General features: G+C 40.3%; 2 long non-coding RNA genes across 2 annotated transcripts in view; one reads left to right on the plus strand and one right to left on the minus strand.

The window, feature by feature from the left end:
* LOC311615886 overlaps nucleotides 1–19,137 on the plus strand; it is an 865,760-nt gene that overhangs the window by 751,895 nt on the left and 94,728 nt on the right. The gene's annotated exons all lie outside the window — the stretch shown is intronic.
* The window catches only part of LOC311615888, an 881-nt gene continuing 576 nt past the window's right edge, over nucleotides 18,833–19,137 (minus strand). The window contains exon 2 of the long non-coding RNA XR_014793814.1: nucleotides 18,833–19,137. This exon is cut by the window's right edge and continues 448 nt beyond it. This is a non-coding gene — a long non-coding RNA (uncharacterized lncRNA).

A 19,137-nucleotide genomic window follows, 5' to 3' on the forward strand; every position in this document is an offset into this window, starting at 1 on the left:
ACTGATTCATCTCGGGAACGTTGTCTCTCAAATGTGTTATATTGTGTAGTACTACATTTCGGTGAAGTGTAAGGCTTTCCAAAGCTGCCGAACGTGTTTCTTTTCTATTTCAATGGTATTCTGCCTTGTATAACACACATTTACCACTCTAGAATCCTTTAAGTAAAGAATATAGGATTCATACAGTGTTTCATGTAATCTTAGCTCGAATTAAGGATTTCCCTTATCTTAGCTACCTTTCCTACATTGACAACAGTCTTGGAGAATCTCTTTCAGGTGTTCTAAACGAGTTCTCATCTGTTTACAGTCATTTTCTCTGAATTATTCATGTTTTCATGTAGTTTCCTATATTCTGCCTTCTGGTCCAAGTATAAGCTACCCACCTTATCAAACAACTTCCTACACACTATTATGAACTGAGGCAGCTGGGGAACATTGTCTGTCAAGTGTGTTATAGAGTGTAGTACTACATTTCAGTGAAGTGTAAGTCTTTCCAAAGTTGCCAAACCTGTTTCTTTCTCTAATTCAATGGTATTTTGCCTTGTATAACACACATTTACCCCTCTAGTCTCCTTTAAGTAAAGAATATTGGATTCATACAGTGTTTCCTGTGATCTTAACTCGAATTAAGCATTTCCTTTATCTTAGCTACCTTTTCTACATTAACAACTGGCTTGCAGAATCTCTTTCAGCTGTTCTAAATGATTTCTCATCTTTTTACAGTCATTTTCTCTGAAATATCCATGTTTTCATGTAGTTTATATATTCTGCCTTCTGGTCCAAGTATAAGCTTGGCCCACTTGATCAAACAACTTCCTACACACTGTTATGAACTGAGGCAGGTTGGGAACATTGTCTCTCAACTGTGTTATAGAGTGTAGTACTACATTTCAGTGAAGTGTAGGACTTTCCAAAGCTGCCGAACATGCTTCTTTCTCTATTTCAATGGTACTCTGCCTTGTATAACACATATTTAAAACTCAAGTCTTCTTTAAGTAAAGAATATTGGATTCTTACAGTGCTTCCTGTGATCTTAACTCGAATTAAGGGTTTCCCTTCTCTTAGCCAACTTTTCTACAATAAGAACTGACTTGGAGAATCTCTTTCAGCTGTTCTAAACGAGCTCTCATCTGTTTACAGTCATTTTCTCTGAATTATCCATGTTTTCATGTAGTTTCCTATATTCTGCCTTCTGGTCCAAGGATAAGCTGCCCACTTTATCAAACGACTTCTTACATACTGTTATGAACTGAGGCAGCTCGGGAACATTGTCTCTCAACTGTGTTATAGAGTGTAGTACTACATTTCAGTGAAGTGTAAGGCTTTCCAAAGATGCCGAACGTGTTTCTTTCTCTATTTCCATGGTATTCTGCCTTGTATAACACACATTAACCACTCTAGTCTCCTTTAAGTAAAGAATATAGGACTCATACAGTGTATCATGTGATCGTAACTCGAATTAAGGATTTCCCAGATCTTAGGTACCTTTCCTACATTAACAACTGGCTTGGAGAATCTCTTTCAGCTGTTCTAAACGAGTTCTCATTGCTTTACAGTCATTTTCTCAAAATTATCCATGTTTTCATGTAGTTTCCTATATTCTGCCTTCAGGTCCAAGTATAAGCTGCCCACTTCATCAAACAACTTCCTACACACTGTTATGAACTGAGGCATCTCGGGAACATTGTTTCTCAAGTGTGTTATAGAGTGTAGTACTACATTTCAGTGAAGTGTAAGGCTTTCCAAAGTTTCCGAATGTGTTTCTTTCTCTATTTCAATGGTATTCTGCCTTGTATAACACACATTTGCGACTCTAGTCTCCTTTAAGTAAAAAATATAGGATTCATACAGTGTTTCTTGTGATCTTAACTTGAATTAAGCATTTACCTTATCGTAGCTACCTTTTCTACACTAAGAACTGACTTGGAGAATCTCTTTCAGCTCTTCTAAAGGAGTTCTCATCTGTTTACAGTCATTTTCTCTGAATTATTCATGTTTTCATGTAGTTTCCTATATTCTGCCTTCTGGTCCAAGTATAAGCTACCCACCTTATCAAACAACTTCCTACACACTATTATGAACTGAGGCAGCTGGGGAACATTGTCTGTCAAGTGTGTTATAGAGTGTAGTACTACATTTCAGTGAAGTGTAAGTCTTTCCAAAGTTGCCAAACCTGTTTCTTTCTCTAATTCAATGGTATTTTGCCTTGTATAACACACATTTGCCAATCTAGTCTCCTTTAAGTAAAAAATATAGGATTCATACAGTGTTTCTTGTGATCTTAACTTGAATTAAGCATTTACCTTATCTTAGCTACCTTTTCTACACTAAGAACTGAGTTGGAGAATCTCTTTCAGCTCTTCTAAATGAGTACTCATCTGTTTACAGTCATTTTCTATGAATTATTCATGTTTTCATGTAGTTTCCTATATTCTGCCTTCTGGTCCAAGTATAAGCTGCCCACTTTATCAAATGACTTCCTACATACTGTTATGAACTGAGGCAGCTCGGGAACATTGTCTCTCATCTGTGTTATAGAGTGTAGTACTACAGTTCAGTGAAGTATAAGGCTTTCCAAAGCTGCCAAACATGTTTCTTTCTCTATTTCAATGGTATTCTGCCTTGAATAACACACATTTACCACTCTAGTCTCCTTTAAGTAAAGAATATTGGATTCATACAGTGCTTCCTGTGATCTTAACTCGATTTAAGGATTTCCCTCATCTTAGCTACCATTTCTACACTAAGAGCTGACTTGGAGAATCTCTTTCATTTGTTCTACACGAGTTATCATCTTTTTACAGTCATTTTCTCTGAATTATGCATGTTTTCATGTAGTTTCCTATATTCTGCCTTCTGGTCCAAGTATAAGCTTTGCCCACTTTATCAAACAACTCCCTACACACCGTTATGAACTGATTCATCTCGGGAACGTTGTCTCTCAAATGTGTTATATTGTGTAGTACTACATTTAGGTGAAGTGTAAAGCTTTCCAAAGCTGCCGAACGTGTTTCTTTTCTATTTCAATGGTATTCTGCCTTGTATAACACACATTTACCACTCTAGAATCCTTTAAGTAAAGAATATAGGATTCATACAGTGTTTCATGTAATCTTAGCTCGAATTAAGGATTTCCCTTATCTTAGCTACCTTTCCTACATTGACAACAGTCTTGGAGAATCTCTTTCAGGTGTTCTAAACGAGTTCTCATCTGTTTACAGTCATTTTCTCTGAATTATTCATGTTTTCATGTAGTTTCCTATATTCTGCCTTCTGGTCCAAGTATAAGCTACCCACCTTATCAAACAACTTCCTACACACTATTATGAACTGAGGCAGCTGGGGAACATTGTCTGTCAAGTGTGTTATAGAGTGTAGTACTACATTTCAGTGAAGTGTAAGTCTTTCCAAAGTTGCCAAACCTGTTTCTTTCTCTAATTCAATGGTATTTTGCCTTGTATAACACACATTTACCCCTCTAGTCTCCTTTAAGTAAAGAATATTGGATTCATACAGTGTTTCCTGTGATCTTAACTCGAATTAAGCATTTCCTTTATCTTAGCTACCTTTTCTACATTAACAACTGGCTTGCAGAATCTCTTTCAGCTGTTCTAAATGATTTCTCATCTTTTTACAGTCATTTTCTCTGAAATATCCATGTTTTCATGTAGTTTATATATTCTGCCTTCTGGTCCAAGTATAAGCTTGGCCCACTTGATCAAACAACTTCCTACACACTGTTATGAACTGAGGCAGGTTGGGAACATTGTCTCTCAACTGTGTTATAGAGTGTAGTACTACATTTCAGTGAAGTGTAGGACTTTCCAAAGCTGCCGAACATGCTTCTTTCTCTATTTCAATGGTACTCTGCCTTGTATAACACATATTTAAAACTCAAGTCTTCTTTAAGTAAAGAATATTGGATTCTTACAGTGCTTCCTGTGATCTTAACTCGAATTAAGGGTTTCCCTTCTCTTAGCCAACTTTTCTACAATAAGAACTGACTTGGAGAATCTCTTTCAGCTGTTCTAAACGAGCTCTCATCTGTTTACAGTCATTTTCTCTGAATTATCCATGTTTTCATGTAGTTTCCTATATTCTGCCTTCTGGTCCAAGGATAAGCTGCCCACTTTATCAAACGACTTCTTACATACTGTTATGAACTGAGGCAGCTCGGGAACATTGTCTCTCAACTGTGTTATAGAGTGTAGTACTACATTTCAGTGAAGTGTAAGGCTTTCCAAAGATGCCGAACGTGTTTCTTTCTCTATTTCCATGGTATTCTGCCTTGTATAACACACATTAACCACTCTAGTCTCCTTTAAGTAAAGAATATAGGACTCATACAGTGTATCATGTGATCGTAACTCGAATTAAGGATTTCCCAGATCTTAGGTACCTTTCCTACATTAACAACTGGCTTGGAGAATCTCTTTCAGCTGTTCTAAACGAGTTCTCATTGCTTTACAGTCATTTTCTCAAAATTATCCATGTTTTCATGTAGTTTCCTATATTCTGCCTTCAGGTCCAAGTATAAGCTGCCCACTTCATCAAACAACTTCCTACACACTGTTATGAACTGAGGCATCTCGGGAACATTGTTTCTCAAGTGTGTTATAGAGTGTAGTACTACATTTCAGTGAAGTGTAAGGCTTTCCAAAGTTTCCGAATGTGTTTCTTTCTCTATTTCAATGGTATTCTGCCTTGTATAACACACATTTGCGACTCTAGTCTCCTTTAAGTAAAAAATATAGGATTCATACAGTGTTTCTTGTGATCTTAACTTGAATTAAGCATTTACCTTATCGTAGCTACCTTTTCTACACTAAGAACTGACTTGGAGAATCTCTTTCAGCTCTTCTAAAGGAGTTCTCATCTGTTTACAGTCATTTTCTCTGAATTATTCATGTTTTCATGTAGTTTCCTATATTCTGCCTTCTGGTCCAAGTATAAGCTACCCACCTTATCAAACAACTTCCTACACACTATTATGAACTGAGGCAGCTGGGGAACATTGTCTGTCAAGTGTGTTATAGAGTGTAGTACTACATTTCAGTGAAGTGTAAGTCTTTCCAAAGTTGCCAAACCTGTTTCTTTCTCTAATTCAATGGTATTTTGCCTTGTATAACACACATTTGCCAATCTAGTCTCCTTTAAGTAAAAAATATAGGATTCATACAGTGTTTCTTGTGATCTTAACTTGAATTAAGCATTTACCTTATCTTAGCTACCTTTTCTACACTAAGAACTGAGTTGGAGAATCTCTTTCAGCTCTTCTAAATGAGTACTCATCTGTTTACAGTCATTTTCTATGAATTATTCATGTTTTCATGTAGTTTCCTATATTCTGCCTTCTGGTCCAAGTATAAGCTGCCCACTTTATCAAATGACTTCCTACATACTGTTATGAACTGAGGCAGCTCGGGAACATTGTCTCTCATCTGTGTTATAGAGTGTAGTACTACAGTTCAGTGAAGTATAAGGCTTTCCAAAGCTGCCAAACATGTTTCTTTCTCTATTTCAATGGTATTCTGCCTTGAATAACACACATTTACCACTCTAGTCTCCTTTAAGTAAAGAATATTGGATTCATACAGTGCTTCCTGTGATCTTAACTCGATTTAAGGATTTCCCTCATCTTAGCTACCATTTCTACACTAAGAGCTGACTTGGAGAATCTCTTTCATTTGTTCTACACGAGTTATCATCTTTTTACAGTCATTTTCTCTGAATTATGCATGTTTTCATGTAGTTTCCTATATTCTGCCTTCTGGTCCAAGTATAAGCTTTGCCCACTTTATCAAACAACTCCCTACACACCGTTATGAACTGATTCATCTCGGGAACGTTGTCTCTCAAATGTGTTATATTGTGTAGTACTACATTTCGGTGAAGTGTAAAGCTTTCCAAAGCTGCCGAACGTGTTTCTTTTCTATTTCAATGGTATTCTGCCTTGTATAACACACATTTACCACTCTAGAATCCTTTAAGTAAAGAATATAGGATTCATACAGTGTTTCATGTAATCTTAGCTCGAATTAAGGATTTCCCTTATCTTAGCTACCTTTCCTACATTGACAACAGTCTTGGAGAATCTCTTTCAGGTGTTCTAAACGAGTTCTCATCTGTTTACAGTCATTTTCTCTGAATTATTCATGTTTTCATGTAGTTTCCTATATTCTGCCTTCTGGTCCAAGTATAAGCTACCCACCTTATCAAACAACTTCCTACACACTATTATGAACTGAGGCAGCTGGGGAACATTGTCTGTCAAGTGTGTTATAGAGTGTAGTACTACATTTCAGTGAAGTGTAAGTCTTTCCAAAGTTGCCAAACCTGTTTCTTTCTCTAATTCAATGGTATTTTGCCTTGTATAACACACATTTACCCCTCTAGTCTCCTTTAAGTAAAGAATATTGGATTCATACAGTGTTTCCTGTGATCTTAACTCGAATTAAGCATTTCCTTTATCTTAGCTACCTTTTCTACATTAACAACTGGCTTGCAGAATCTCTTTCAGCTGTTCTAAACGATTTCTCATCTTTTTACAGTCATTTTCTCTGAAATATCCATGTTTTCATGTAGTTTATATATTCTGCCTTCTGGTCCAAGTATAAGCTTGGCCCACTTGATCAAACAACTTCCTACACACTGTTATGAACTGAGGCAGGTTGGGAACATTGTCTCTCAACTGTGTTATAGAGTGTAGTACTACATTTCAGTGAAGTGTAGGACTTTCCAAAGCTGCCGAACATGCTACTTTCTCTATTTCAGTGGTACTCTGCCTTGTATAACACATATTTAAAACTCAAGTCTTCTTTAAGTAAAGAATATTGGATTCTTACAGTGCTTCCTGTGATCTTAACTCGAATTAAGGGTTTCCCTTCTCTTAGCCAACTTTTCTACAATAAGAACTGACTTGGAGAATCTCTTTCAGCTGTTCTAAACGAGCTCTCATCTGTTTACAGTCATTTTCTCTGAATTATCCATGTTTTCATGTAGTTTCCTATATTCTGCCTTCTGGTCCAAGGATAAGCTGCCCACTTTATCAAACGACTTCTTACACACTGTTATGAACTGAGGCAGCTCATGAACATTGTCTCTCAACTGTGTTGTAGAGTGTAGTACTACATTTCAGTGAAGTGTAAGGCTTTCCAAAGATGCCAAACGTGTTTCTTTCTCTATTTCCATGGTATTCTGCCTTGTATAACACACATTAACCACTCTAGTCTCCTTTAAGTAAAGAATATAGGACTCATACAGTGTATCATGTGATCGTAACTCGAATTAAGGATTTCCCAGATCTTAGGTACCTTTCCTACATTAACAACTGGCTTGGAGAATCTCTTTCAGCTGTTCTAAACGAGTTCTCAGTGCTTTACAGTCATTTTCTCAAAATTATCCATGTTTTCATGTAGTTTCCTATATTCTGCCTTCAGGTCCAAGTATAAGCTGCCCACTTCATCAAACAACTTCCTACACACTGTTATGAACTGAGGCATCTCGGGAACATTGTCTCTCAAGTGTGTTATAGAGTGTAGTACTACATTTCAGTGAAGTGTAAGGCTTTCCAAAGTTTCCGAATGTGTTTCTTTCTCTATTTCAATGGTATTCTGCCTTGTATAACACACATTTGCCACTCTAGTCTCCTTTAAGTAAAAAATATAGGATTCATACAGTGTTTCTTGTGATCTTAACTTGAATTAAGCATTTACCTTATCGTAGCTACCTTTTCTACACTAAGAACTGACTTGGAGAATCTCTTTCAGCTCTTCTAAACGAGTACTCATCTGTTTACAGTCATTTTCTATGAATTATTCATGTTTTCATGTAGTTTCCTATATTCTGCCTTCTGGTCCAAGTATAAGCTGCCCACTTTATCAAATGACTTCCTACATACTGTTATGAACTGAGGCAGCTCGGGAACATTTTCTGTCAAGTGTGTTATAGAGTGTAGTACTACATTTCAGTGAAGTGTAAGGCTTTCGAAAGCTGCCAAATGTGTTTCTTTCTCTATTTCAATGGTATTCTGCCTTGTATAGCACACGTTTACAACTCCAGACTCCTTTAAGTATAGAATATAGGATTCATACAGTGTTTCATGTAATCTTAACTCGAATTTAGGATTTCCTTGATCTTAGCTACCTTTTCAACACTAGGAACTGACTTTGAGAATCTCTTTGAGCTGTTCTATACGAGTTCTCATCTGTTAACAGTCATTTGCTCTGAATTATCCATGTTTTCATGTAGTTTCCTATATTCTGCCTTCTGGTCCAAGTATAAGCTTTGCCCACATATACAAACAACTTCCTACACACTGTTATGAACTGAGGCAGCTCGGGAACATTGTCTCTCAACTGTGTTATAGAGTGTAGTACTACATTTCAGTGAAGTGTAAGGCTTTCCAAAGCTGCCGAACGTGTTTCTTTCTCTATTTCAATGGCATTCTGCCTTGTATAACACACATTTACGACTACAGTCTCCTTTAAGTAAAGAATATAGGATTCATACAGTGTTTCATGTGATCTTAACTCGAATTAAAGATTTACCGAATCTTAGCTACGTTTTCTACACTAAGAACTGACTTGGAGAATCTCTTTCAGCTGTTCTAAACGAGTTCTCATCTTTTTACAGTCATTTTCTCTGAATTATCCATGTTATCATGTAGTTTCCTATATTCTGCCTTCTGGTCCAAGTATAAGCTGCCCACTTCATCAAACAACTTCCTACACACTGTTATGAACTGAGGCAGCTTGGGAACTTTGTCTCTCAACTGCGTTATAGATTGTAGTACTACATTTCAGTGAAGTGTAAGGCTTTCCAAAGCTGCCAAATGTGTTTCTTTCTCTATTTCAATGGTATTCTGCCTTGTATAACACACATTTACCACTCAAGTCTTCTGTAAGTAAAGATTATTAGATTCATACAGTGCTTCCTGTGATCTTAACTTGAATTAAGGGTTTCCCTTATCTTAGCTACCTTTTCTACACTAAGAACTGACTTGGAGAATCTCTTTCAGCTGTTCTAAACGAGTTCTCATCTGTTTACAGTCATTTTCTCTGAATTATTCATGTTTTCATGTACTTTCCTATATTCTGCCTTCTGGTCCAAGTATAAGCTGCCCACTTTATCAAACAACTTCATACACACTGTTATGAACTGAGGCAGCTCGGGAACATTGTCTCTCATCTGTGTTACAGAGTGTAGTACTACATTTCAGTGTCGTGTAAGGCTTTCCAAAGCTGCTGAACATGTTTCTTTCTCTATTTCAATGGTATTCTGCCTTGTATAACACACATTTACCCCTCTAGTCTCCTTTAAGTAAAGAATATTGGATTCATACAGTGTTTCCTGTGATCTTAACTCGAATTAAGCATTTCCTTTATCTTAGCTACCTTTTCTACATTAACAACTGGCTTGGAGAATCTCTTTCAGCTGTTCTAAACGAGTTCTCATATGTTTACAGTCATTTTCTCCGAATTATTCATGTTTTCATGTAGAGTCCTATATTCTGCCTTCTGGTCCAATGATAAGCTTTGCCCACATTATCAAACAACTTCCTACACACTGTTATGAACTGAGGCAGCTCGGGAACATTGTCTCTCAACTGTGTTATAAAGTGTAGTGCTACATTTCAGTGAAGTGTAAGGCTTTCCAAAGCTGCCGAACATGCTTCTTTCTCTATTTCAATGGTATTCTGCCTTGTATAACACACATTTGCCACTCTAGTCTCCTTTGAGTAAAGAATATTGGATTCATACAGTGTTTCCTGTGATCTTAACTAGAATTAAGGATTTCCCGGATCTTAGCTACCTTTTCTACATTAAGAACTGACTTGGAGAATCTCTTTCAGGTGTTCTAAACGAGTTCTCATCTTTTTACAGTCATTTTCTCTGAATTATTCATGTTTTCATGTAGTTTCCTATATTCTGCCTTCAGGTCCAAGTATAAGCTGCCCACTTCATCAAACAACTTCCTACACACTGTTACGAACTGAGGCAGCTCGGGAACATTGTCTCTCAATTTTGTTATAGAGTGTAGTACTACATTTCAGTGAAGTGTAAGGCTTTCCAAACCTGCCGAACATGTTTCTTTGTGTATTTCAGTGGCATTCTTCCTTGTATAACACACATTTACCACTCTAGTGTCCCTTAAGTAAAGGATATAGGATTCATACAGTGTTTCATGTGATCTTAACACGAATTAAGGATTTCCCGGATCTTAGCTACCTTTCCTACATTAAAAACAGAATTGGAGAATCTCTTTCAGCTGTTCTAAACGAGTTCTCATCTTTTTACAGTCATTTTCTCTGAATTATTCATGTTTTCATGTAGTTTCCTATATTCTGCCTTCAGGTCCAAGTATAAGCTGCCCACTTCATCAAACAACTTCCTACACACTGTTACGAACTGAGGCAGCTCGGGAACATTGTCTCTCAATTGTGTTATAGAGTGTAGTACTACATTTCAGTGAAGTGTAAGGCTTTCCAAAGCTGCCGAACATGTTTCTTTCTCTATTTCAATGGTATTCTGCCTTGTGTAACACACATTTACCACTCTAGTCTCCTTTAAGTAAAGAATATAGGACTCATACAGTGTTTCAGGTGATCTTAACTCGAATTAAGGATTTCCCGGATCTTAGCTACCTTTTCTACACTAAGAACGGACTTGGAGAATCTCTTACACCTGTTCTAAACAAGTTCTCATCTGTTTACAGTCATTTTCTCCAAATTATCCATGTTTTTATGTGGTGTCCTATACTCTGCCTTCTGGTCCAAGTATAAGCTTTGCCCACTTTATCAAACAACTTCCTACACACTGTTATGAACTGAGGCAGCTCGGAAACATTGTGTTATAGAGTGTAGTACTACATTTCAGTGAATTGTAAGGCTTTCCAAAGCTGCCGAACGTGTTTCTTTCTCTATTTCAATGGTACTCTGCCTTGTATAACACACATTTACCGCTCTAGTCTCCTTTAAGTAAAGAATATAGGATTCATACAGTGTTTCATGTGATCTTAACTCGAATTAAGGATTTCCCGGTTCTTAGCTACCTTTTCTACACTAAGAACTGACTTGGAGAATCTCTTTCAGCTGTTCTAAACAAGTTCTCATCTGTTTACAGTCATTTTCAATGAATTATTCATCTTTTCATGTAGTTTCCTATATTCTGCCTTCTGGTCCAAGTATAAGCTTTGCCCACTTTATCAAGCAACTTCCTACACACTGTTATGAACTGAGGCAGCTCGGGAATATTGTCTCTCAACTGTGTTATAGAGTGTAGTACTACATTTCAGTGAAGTGTAAGGCTTTCCAAAGCTGCCGAACGTGTTTCTTTCTCTATTTCAATGGTATTCTGCCTTGTATAACACACATTTACCACTCTAGTCTCCTTTAAGTAAAGAATATAGGATTCCTACAGTGTTTCATGTGATCTTAACTTGAATTAAGGATTTCCCGGATCTTAGCTACCTTATCTACACTAAGAACTGACTTGGAGAATCTCTTTCAGCTGTTCTAAACGATTTCTCATCTGTTTACAGTCATTTTCTCCAAATTATCCATGTTTTCATGTAGTTTCCTATATTCTGCCTTCTGGTCAAAGTATAAGCTTTGCCCACTTTATCAAACAACTTCCTACACACTGTTATGAACTGAGGCAGCTCCGGAACATTGTCTCTCAACTGTGTTATAGAGTGTAGTACTACATTTCAGTGAATTGTAAGGCTTTCCAAAGCTGCCGAACGTGTTTCTTTCTCTATTTCAATGGTACTCTGCCTTGTATAACACACATTAACCACTCTAGTCTCCTTTAAGTAAAGAATATAGTATTCATACAGTGTTTCAGGTGATCTTAACTCGATTTAAGTATTTCCCGGATCTTAGCTACCTTTTCCACACTAAGAACTGAATTGGAGAATCTCTTTGAGCTGTTCGAAACAAGTTCTCATCTGTTTACAGTCATTTCACTGAATTAGTCCTGCTTTCATGTAGTTTCCTATATTCTGCCTTCTGGTCCAAGTATAAGCTTTGCCCACTTTATCAAACAACGTCTTACACACTGTTATGAACTGAGGCAGCTCGGAAACATTGTGTCTCAACTGTGTTATAGAGTGTAGTACTACATTTCTGTGAAGTGTAAGGCTTTCCAAAGCTGGTGAACGTGTTTCTTTCTCTATTTCAATGGTACTCTGCCTTGTATAACACACATTTACCACTCTAGTCTCCTTTAAGTAAAGAATATAGGATTCATACAGTGTTTCATGTGATCTTAACTTGAATTAAGGATTTCCCGGATCTTAGCTACCTTTTCTACATTAAGAATTGACTTGGAGAATCTCCTTCAGCTGTTCTAAACAAGTTCTCATCTGTTTACAGTCATTTTCACTGAATTATCCATGTTTTCATGTAGTTTCCTATATTCTGCCTTCTGGTCCAAGTATAAGCTTTGTCCACCTTATCAAACAACTTCCTACACATTGTTATGAACTGAGGCAGCTGGGGAACATTGTCTCTCAAGTGTGTTATAGAGTGTAGTACTACATTTCAGTGAAGTGTAAGGCTTTCCAAAGCTGCCGAACGTGTTTCTTTCTCTATTTCAATGGTATTCTGCGTTGTATAACACACATTTACCACTCTAGTCTCCTTTAAGTAAAGAATATAGGATTCATACAGTGTTTCATGTGATCTTAACTCGAATTAAGGAATATAGGAAACTACATGAAAACATGTATAATTCAGAGAAAATGACTATAAACAGATGGGAAATCATTTAGAACAGCTAAAAGAGATTCTCCACGTCAGTTCTTAGTGTAGAAAACGTAGCTAAGATCCGGGAAATCCTTACTACGAGTTAAGGTCACATGAAACACTGTATAAATCCCATATTGTTTACTTAAAGGAGACTGGAAGTTTAATGTGTGTCATACAAGGCAGAATACCAATGAAATCGAGAAAGTAACACGTTAGGTAGCTTTGGAAAGCTTTACACTTCACTGCAATGTAGTATTACACTCTATAACATAGTTGAGAGACAATGTTTCTGAGCTTCTTGTGTTCATAACAGTGTGTAGGAAGTTGTTTGTATATGTGGGCAAAGCTTATACATGAACAAGTAGGCATAATATAGGAAACTACAAGAATAAATGAGTAATTCATCGAAAATGTCAGTAAATAGATGAGAACTCATTTAGAACAGCTGAAACAGATTATCCAAGTCAGATCTTAGTGTAGAAAGGTATCTAAGATCCAAGAAATCCATAATTAGAGTTTAGAGAACATGAATCATTATATGAATCGTATATTTTTTTCTTATTGGAGCCTAGAACTTTACACGTATGTCACACAAAGCTTGAAAGAGAGAAATAAGGAAATTAAGCAGCTTTGGAAAGCCCTAAAGTTCACTTAATGTAGCATTACACTCTATAACATAATTGAGAGACAATGTTCCCGAGGTTTTCAGGTTCATATCTATGTTTAGGTAGTTTTTTCTCCATGTTCCCAATGCTTATACCTGGACCAGAAGGCCTAATGTTAGAAACTATGAGAAAACATCAGTAATTCTGGGAATATAACAGTAAATAGATGAGAACTCGCATAGAACATGTATAAAACACTTCTCCAAGTCTGTTGTTAGTTTAAAAAAAGGTACCTACGATCCAAGAAATCCTTAATTAGAGTTCAGATTACATGAAACAGTGTACAAATCCTATATTGTTTACTTATAGGAGCCTGGAATGGTAAATGTGTGTCATACAAGGCAGAATACCATTGAAATAGAGAAAGAAACACGTTCGGCCATTGTTCCACCCACCCACCCACCCACCCACATCTGGGGGTTGCTGTTTACGTTCCTTCACCTCCGTAAGCTTTTTAGCAGGTATATGTCGAACACTTCTGTTTCACAGGTCAAGACAGGATCAGAGGCCACGGCTATCCTATCCGCCATCGACAACACATCTGTCTGTTTCAGTCTGTCTTTTTTCACGATTCCATCCACTGTCGCGTCGTCCTGATCTGTAAGGGAGGCCTAGACAACCTACAAAAAAATGTGTTTTGTAGTTTATCTTGGAAGAAGACAGAAAACATCACTGTTATTTTTGGTGAAGAAACTCAATTTTGTACAGTTTATTTCGACGTAAATAAAGTGTGAATTTGTATAAATAAAAAAATAAATGGTGACAGGATAAAAGGGAGGGGTTGACCTTTGACATTTCAAAAAAAGGTGGCTGCCGAGTGCCTGCAGCCAAAATGGAAGCCGCCTAAACTCCCTTCTTTGACAGAAAAGATGACTTGTTTATTCCCACACAACTGTGGACGAAAAGGGGCCTATGTGCTAGCTGACCTGACGACCTCAGGGAAGGCCTGCACTGCGGGAGTTGAAAACGGAAAGGCCTAAAGCGAGCACAGGGATGGTCTGAAGGGAGCCTATAACTAAGAGCAGTTCTGGTGGGTAGTCTCGTGCTCCCTCCCCCGCTCCCCCGACCCCCACCCCTCATACTCACAAACACAACCAAATGCGCCTGTGAGCCAGGACAGAGACCATAGATTCCTTCATTGTTTTTTTTTTTTAATTTTTTTTATTTTATTTTATTGATTTTGTACAGTGAGGAAGGGAGAGAGATAGAGAGTTAGAAACATCGATGAGAGAGAGTCATCGATCAGCTGCCTCTTGCACACCCCCTACTGGGGATATGCCCGCAACCAAGGTACATGCCCTTGACCGGAATCAAACCCTGGGACCCTTCAGTCCCCAAGCCGACGACGCTCTACCCATTGAGCCAAACCGGTCTCAGAGGCAGATTCCTTCATTGTTATTGTTATCATGTGTATTGTTGCCTGTTAGTTAACTATCTATCCTGCACCCAGCTAAGTAAAAGAAGTAGGTGTGACACTGGCCAGTTTGGCTCAGTCAGTGGGTAGAGTCGATGTCGGCCAGGCCTGGGGACCTTAGGATTCCGGGTTCAATTCCAGTCAAGGGTACAGGCAAGGCCCAGGTCGTGGGCTTGATCCCCAGTAGGGGGCAGCAGCCCACCGGTAATTGACTCTCACCGATGATGTTTCTGTCTGTCTCCCACTCTCTTCCTCTGGGAAATCAATGAAAATGTACTTAATTAAGAACGAAAGAGAGGCCGAAGCCGGTTTGGCTCAGTGGTAGAGCGTCGGTCTGCGGACTGAAAGGTCCCAGGTTCGATTCCGGTCAAGGGCATGTACATTGGTTGCGGGCACATCCCCGGTAGGGGGTGTGCAAGAGGCAGCTGTTCGATGTTTCTCTCTCATCGACGTTTCTAGCTCTCTATCTCTCTCCCTTCCTCTCTGTAAAAAATCAATAAAATATATTTAAAAAAAAAAAAAAAAAAACACGAAAAAGAGAGAGAGAGAGAGAGAGAGAGAGAGAGAGAGAGAGAGAGAGAGAGAGAGAGAGAGAGGGAAAACAAACAAAAACAATTGTTCTCCGGAGCATTGTCCCAACTCCTTGAGATTCTGCTTCCTGGCCAGTGTGGACAGTTTGGCTCAAGTAAAGTCATAAAATTTCTCTACAGGTTTGAATGTTTTCACATGAACACAATGTATACACCTACTGGGTTCTGAGGGCGGGGCAACAGAGTCAATTTATGAGATCTGCTGTGAAACTGCAGAGGAGTCTGTTTTTGCTGTTAAAACAGTCCCAGAGGCTGGCAGAGATGCCTCTCACTCTCGGCTCGGTACTCATGCCTCTCTGTAGAGGCGGTACCTTGAGAGTCCCCCTTTTTTTGGGTACATACTCCCCAACACTCGGGAGAAATTAGACTCGGGGGGGGTCCCACCAGAAAAAAAGGCTAATCTTCCTTGGCAACCTAGCCTGGCTGCCCGCCCCCCCCCCCCCCCCCCCCCGCTATAAATAAAGTGGACAATGGAGAGGTCTGGCCAGTTCCTGGCACCATGGGGTTGCATGCTACCCTGCCTGCAGCTAGATAGACCTGTTTTCCCATCCCCAGGGAAGTGAATGGAGAATGAGGCCTTCTCAGATCCCTGTGGAAAAGCACCTAATTAGGCGGGGGTGGGTGGGTGGGTGGGTGGTGGTGGTGGTGGTGGTGGTGGTGGTGGTGGGGTGTTCCGCCACCGGTGTGTGTGTGTGTGTGTGTGTGTGTGTGTGTGTGTGTGTGTACGTGTACACGTGTGTTCACTGGACAAAGGGGAAGAGCTCATCGTGTGGAGGTATTGCTGCAGGGAGGTCTGTCAGAGGATGCAAGAGCCTGGCTGGTCCGTCTACCTGAAAAAATCCAAACAAACTCTGGACGGAAAGGGGCCGCACGCTATCTATCTAACCTTGCGAGCTCAGGGAAGGCCTTTGTGAGAGGAGACCCAAAGTAACCGCCAAAGATGGTCTGAAATGAAAACTCTGTCACTAAAAGCAGTGGATGGCAGGCAGGTAGCCATTTCCTAGGCCAGTGTTTTTCAACCTTTGTTGGGCAAAGGCACACTTGTTTCATGAAAAAAATCACGAGGCACACCACCATTAGAAAATGTTAAAAAATTTAACTCTGTGCCTATATTGACTATATATAAAGTAATTCTCTTGAATAGGAATCAAATAAACACAAAGAAAGTATTTTATAATTACTTTATTATGAAATATTAAGTAAACAAAATAGTGAAAAATTATAAAACTCCTGTCTTCTCTGCACCTACGGCACACCAGGCAACATCTCAGCGGTTGAAAAACGCTGTGACCTAGGCTAGAATCTTCTCCGCCTTGACAAAAGTCAACCTTTATCTTCACTGAGCCTGTCTATTGTCTTTTGCCCAATAGGATAACTGTATTCCTTTGGAATGTCAGGGACACACCCGTCTTTCCAGGCCCCTCTGGGCACGCCCAGCCTCCTTGTTATGCTTATTATTGTTGGCTGTTCGCAGTTGTCTCAAATACACTCACAGGAAGCAAGTCAGCTTCCGCGTGTCCCCCCCCCCTTCCCCCAGCCTGCGTGATTTCCCCCATTCCCCTCCCCACCCCCCCAGGTCAGCACTTAGAATGAAACCCCCTCACCTGAGGGATGAGAGGGAGGAAGGGAGCTGGGGTGGGGGATGGGGTAGAAAAATAAGCGCGGGGGGGGGGGGGGGGGGCCCGCGACGGGGGGCGGGGAGGTCTGGTCAGGGCGGGCCGGGCGATACATTCCAATGGATCTCACTCCAAGGCTTCATTCAAATGCAGAAAGCTCTCTGGTGACGTCAGGGCCTCGGACCTTGCCTCGGGCTTATCTGACTCCCCCAAGAACGGATGGCTGGCTGGCTGGCTGACAAAGACTTCTTGTAGCTAGGTGGGTGCAGGCTAGTTCATAGTCAATCATCAACTCAGTAATCATGATGGGATCTGTGACATTCACACAGCCGTGCCTGCCTGTGATTCCAGGATTCCAGAAAGAAGGAAGGCGACGGGCAGGCAAGCAGGCAGGCAGGCAGGCAGGCAGGCAGGCAGGCAGGCAGGCTCTGTCAGGGAAGATGCCGGCATAGGCACAGGGATCACTCAGCCCGAACTGATTTTAGTCTGTAAAGCCACCACACATGGCCTCCACTGAGCTTGTCCTCCCATTGGGCAAACCATGGTGACTGTAAAGTCCCGATCCCAACACCCGCGCGCGCGCGAACCCCGCCCCCCCGCCCCCCCCCCCCCCCCCCGGGAGGGAGTTAGTTGTATTAAAAAATCAAGCTAAAGGAGTGTGAATGTAAAATGTTCAAAGGAAGTCTGTGTTTACCAACCACCATTTAAAGAAAACAAACCAAGAAAGAGATGAAAGGTCAAAACTCTGTCCAAGAGGGTCATCTGCTGTGTGAAAAGCCAGGGTTCGGCAACAGGGGATATTTTCTTCCTCTCAGGGGATTATGAAAAGCATCCATGACAGCAAAGGGGGTGGGTGTGTGGGTGGGTGCTGTCATTGAAAAGGCTAGGCGAGCAGGGAGAGCTATACCATTTAAAGGCATACCCTATCCGTTTTTCCTTTCGCAGCATGTACACAATGAATTCATGTTTAGTTTGGAACCAAATTACTTCTTGAGTCTCTTCTTCCTCCTCCTCCTCCTCCTCCTCCTCCTCCTCCTCCTCCTCCTCCTCCTCCTCCTCCTCCTCCTCTTCCTGTTCTTTCTCTTCAGCAGAGGGCTGCTGTTTCCAAGTTTTTGTCTGATATTCAGGTGTAGGACAGATGTATGTATGTATGTATGTATGTATGTATGTATGTATGTATGGTCTGTGTGAGTCCAAGGATGGACAGAATCTCGGGGGGGGGTGTATGTGGAGTGGAATAGTCTGGAGTGGAGTGGAGTGGAGTGGAGGAGGGGGAGCAAGAGAGGAAGGGAGGGATGGAGGGATGGAGGGATGGAGGGATGGAGGGATGGAGGGAGGGAGGGAAGGAAGGAAGGAAGGAAGGAAGGAAGGAAGGAAGGAAGGAAGGAAGGAAGCAGGGGAAGAGAGAATGCCAAAATGTCAAAGGACCTAATTAGTTAATGACACCCGGCATGGGCATCATTCTGATTTTTTTTTGGCATGTTTTCCTGGAATGCCACCTACTCAGAAAGCAACCTGTGTGAGGTTAAACTCAGGTCACCCACACAAGAATAAGGACTACTGATTGACTGCAAGGCTCTGTAGTATGTCGTCCACCACTTGCACTTGGTAGAGACTGAAATCTGAGGCAAGGGGAAGAGCAGGGAAGCTGAGGGGTGTGTAACATATTCCACTGTATTGCACTAGGTGGAGCATGTTTGCTCCCCTCCCACACTCCCACCCCCCACGAACTAAAGAAGGACAGACTTCCCACGATGCGGACGAAGGGCTGTCGGTTAGGAATTTTCTTTTTTAAATATATATTTTTTATTTATTTATTTATTTATTTATTTATTTATTTATTTATTTATTACAGAGAGGAAGGGAGAGGGACAGAGAGTTAGAAACATCGATGAGAGAGAAACCCCGACCAGCTAGCTGCCTCCTGCACACCCCCTACCGGGTTATGCCCGCAACCAACATACAGGCCTTTGACGGGAATCGAACCTTGGGCCTTTCAGTCTGCAGGCCGACGCTCTATCCACTGAGCCAAACCGGTTTTGGCTAGGAATTTTCTTGAAGCGAGCAGGGCCCTCACTGTGCCGCCGCCAACGCCTCCATC

Source organism: Pipistrellus hanaki (genome assembly GCF_964339955.1).
Source record: "Pipistrellus hanaki genome assembly, contig: scaffold_23, whole genome shotgun sequence".
Lineage (NCBI taxonomy): Eukaryota > Metazoa > Chordata > Mammalia > Chiroptera > Vespertilionidae > Pipistrellus > Pipistrellus hanaki.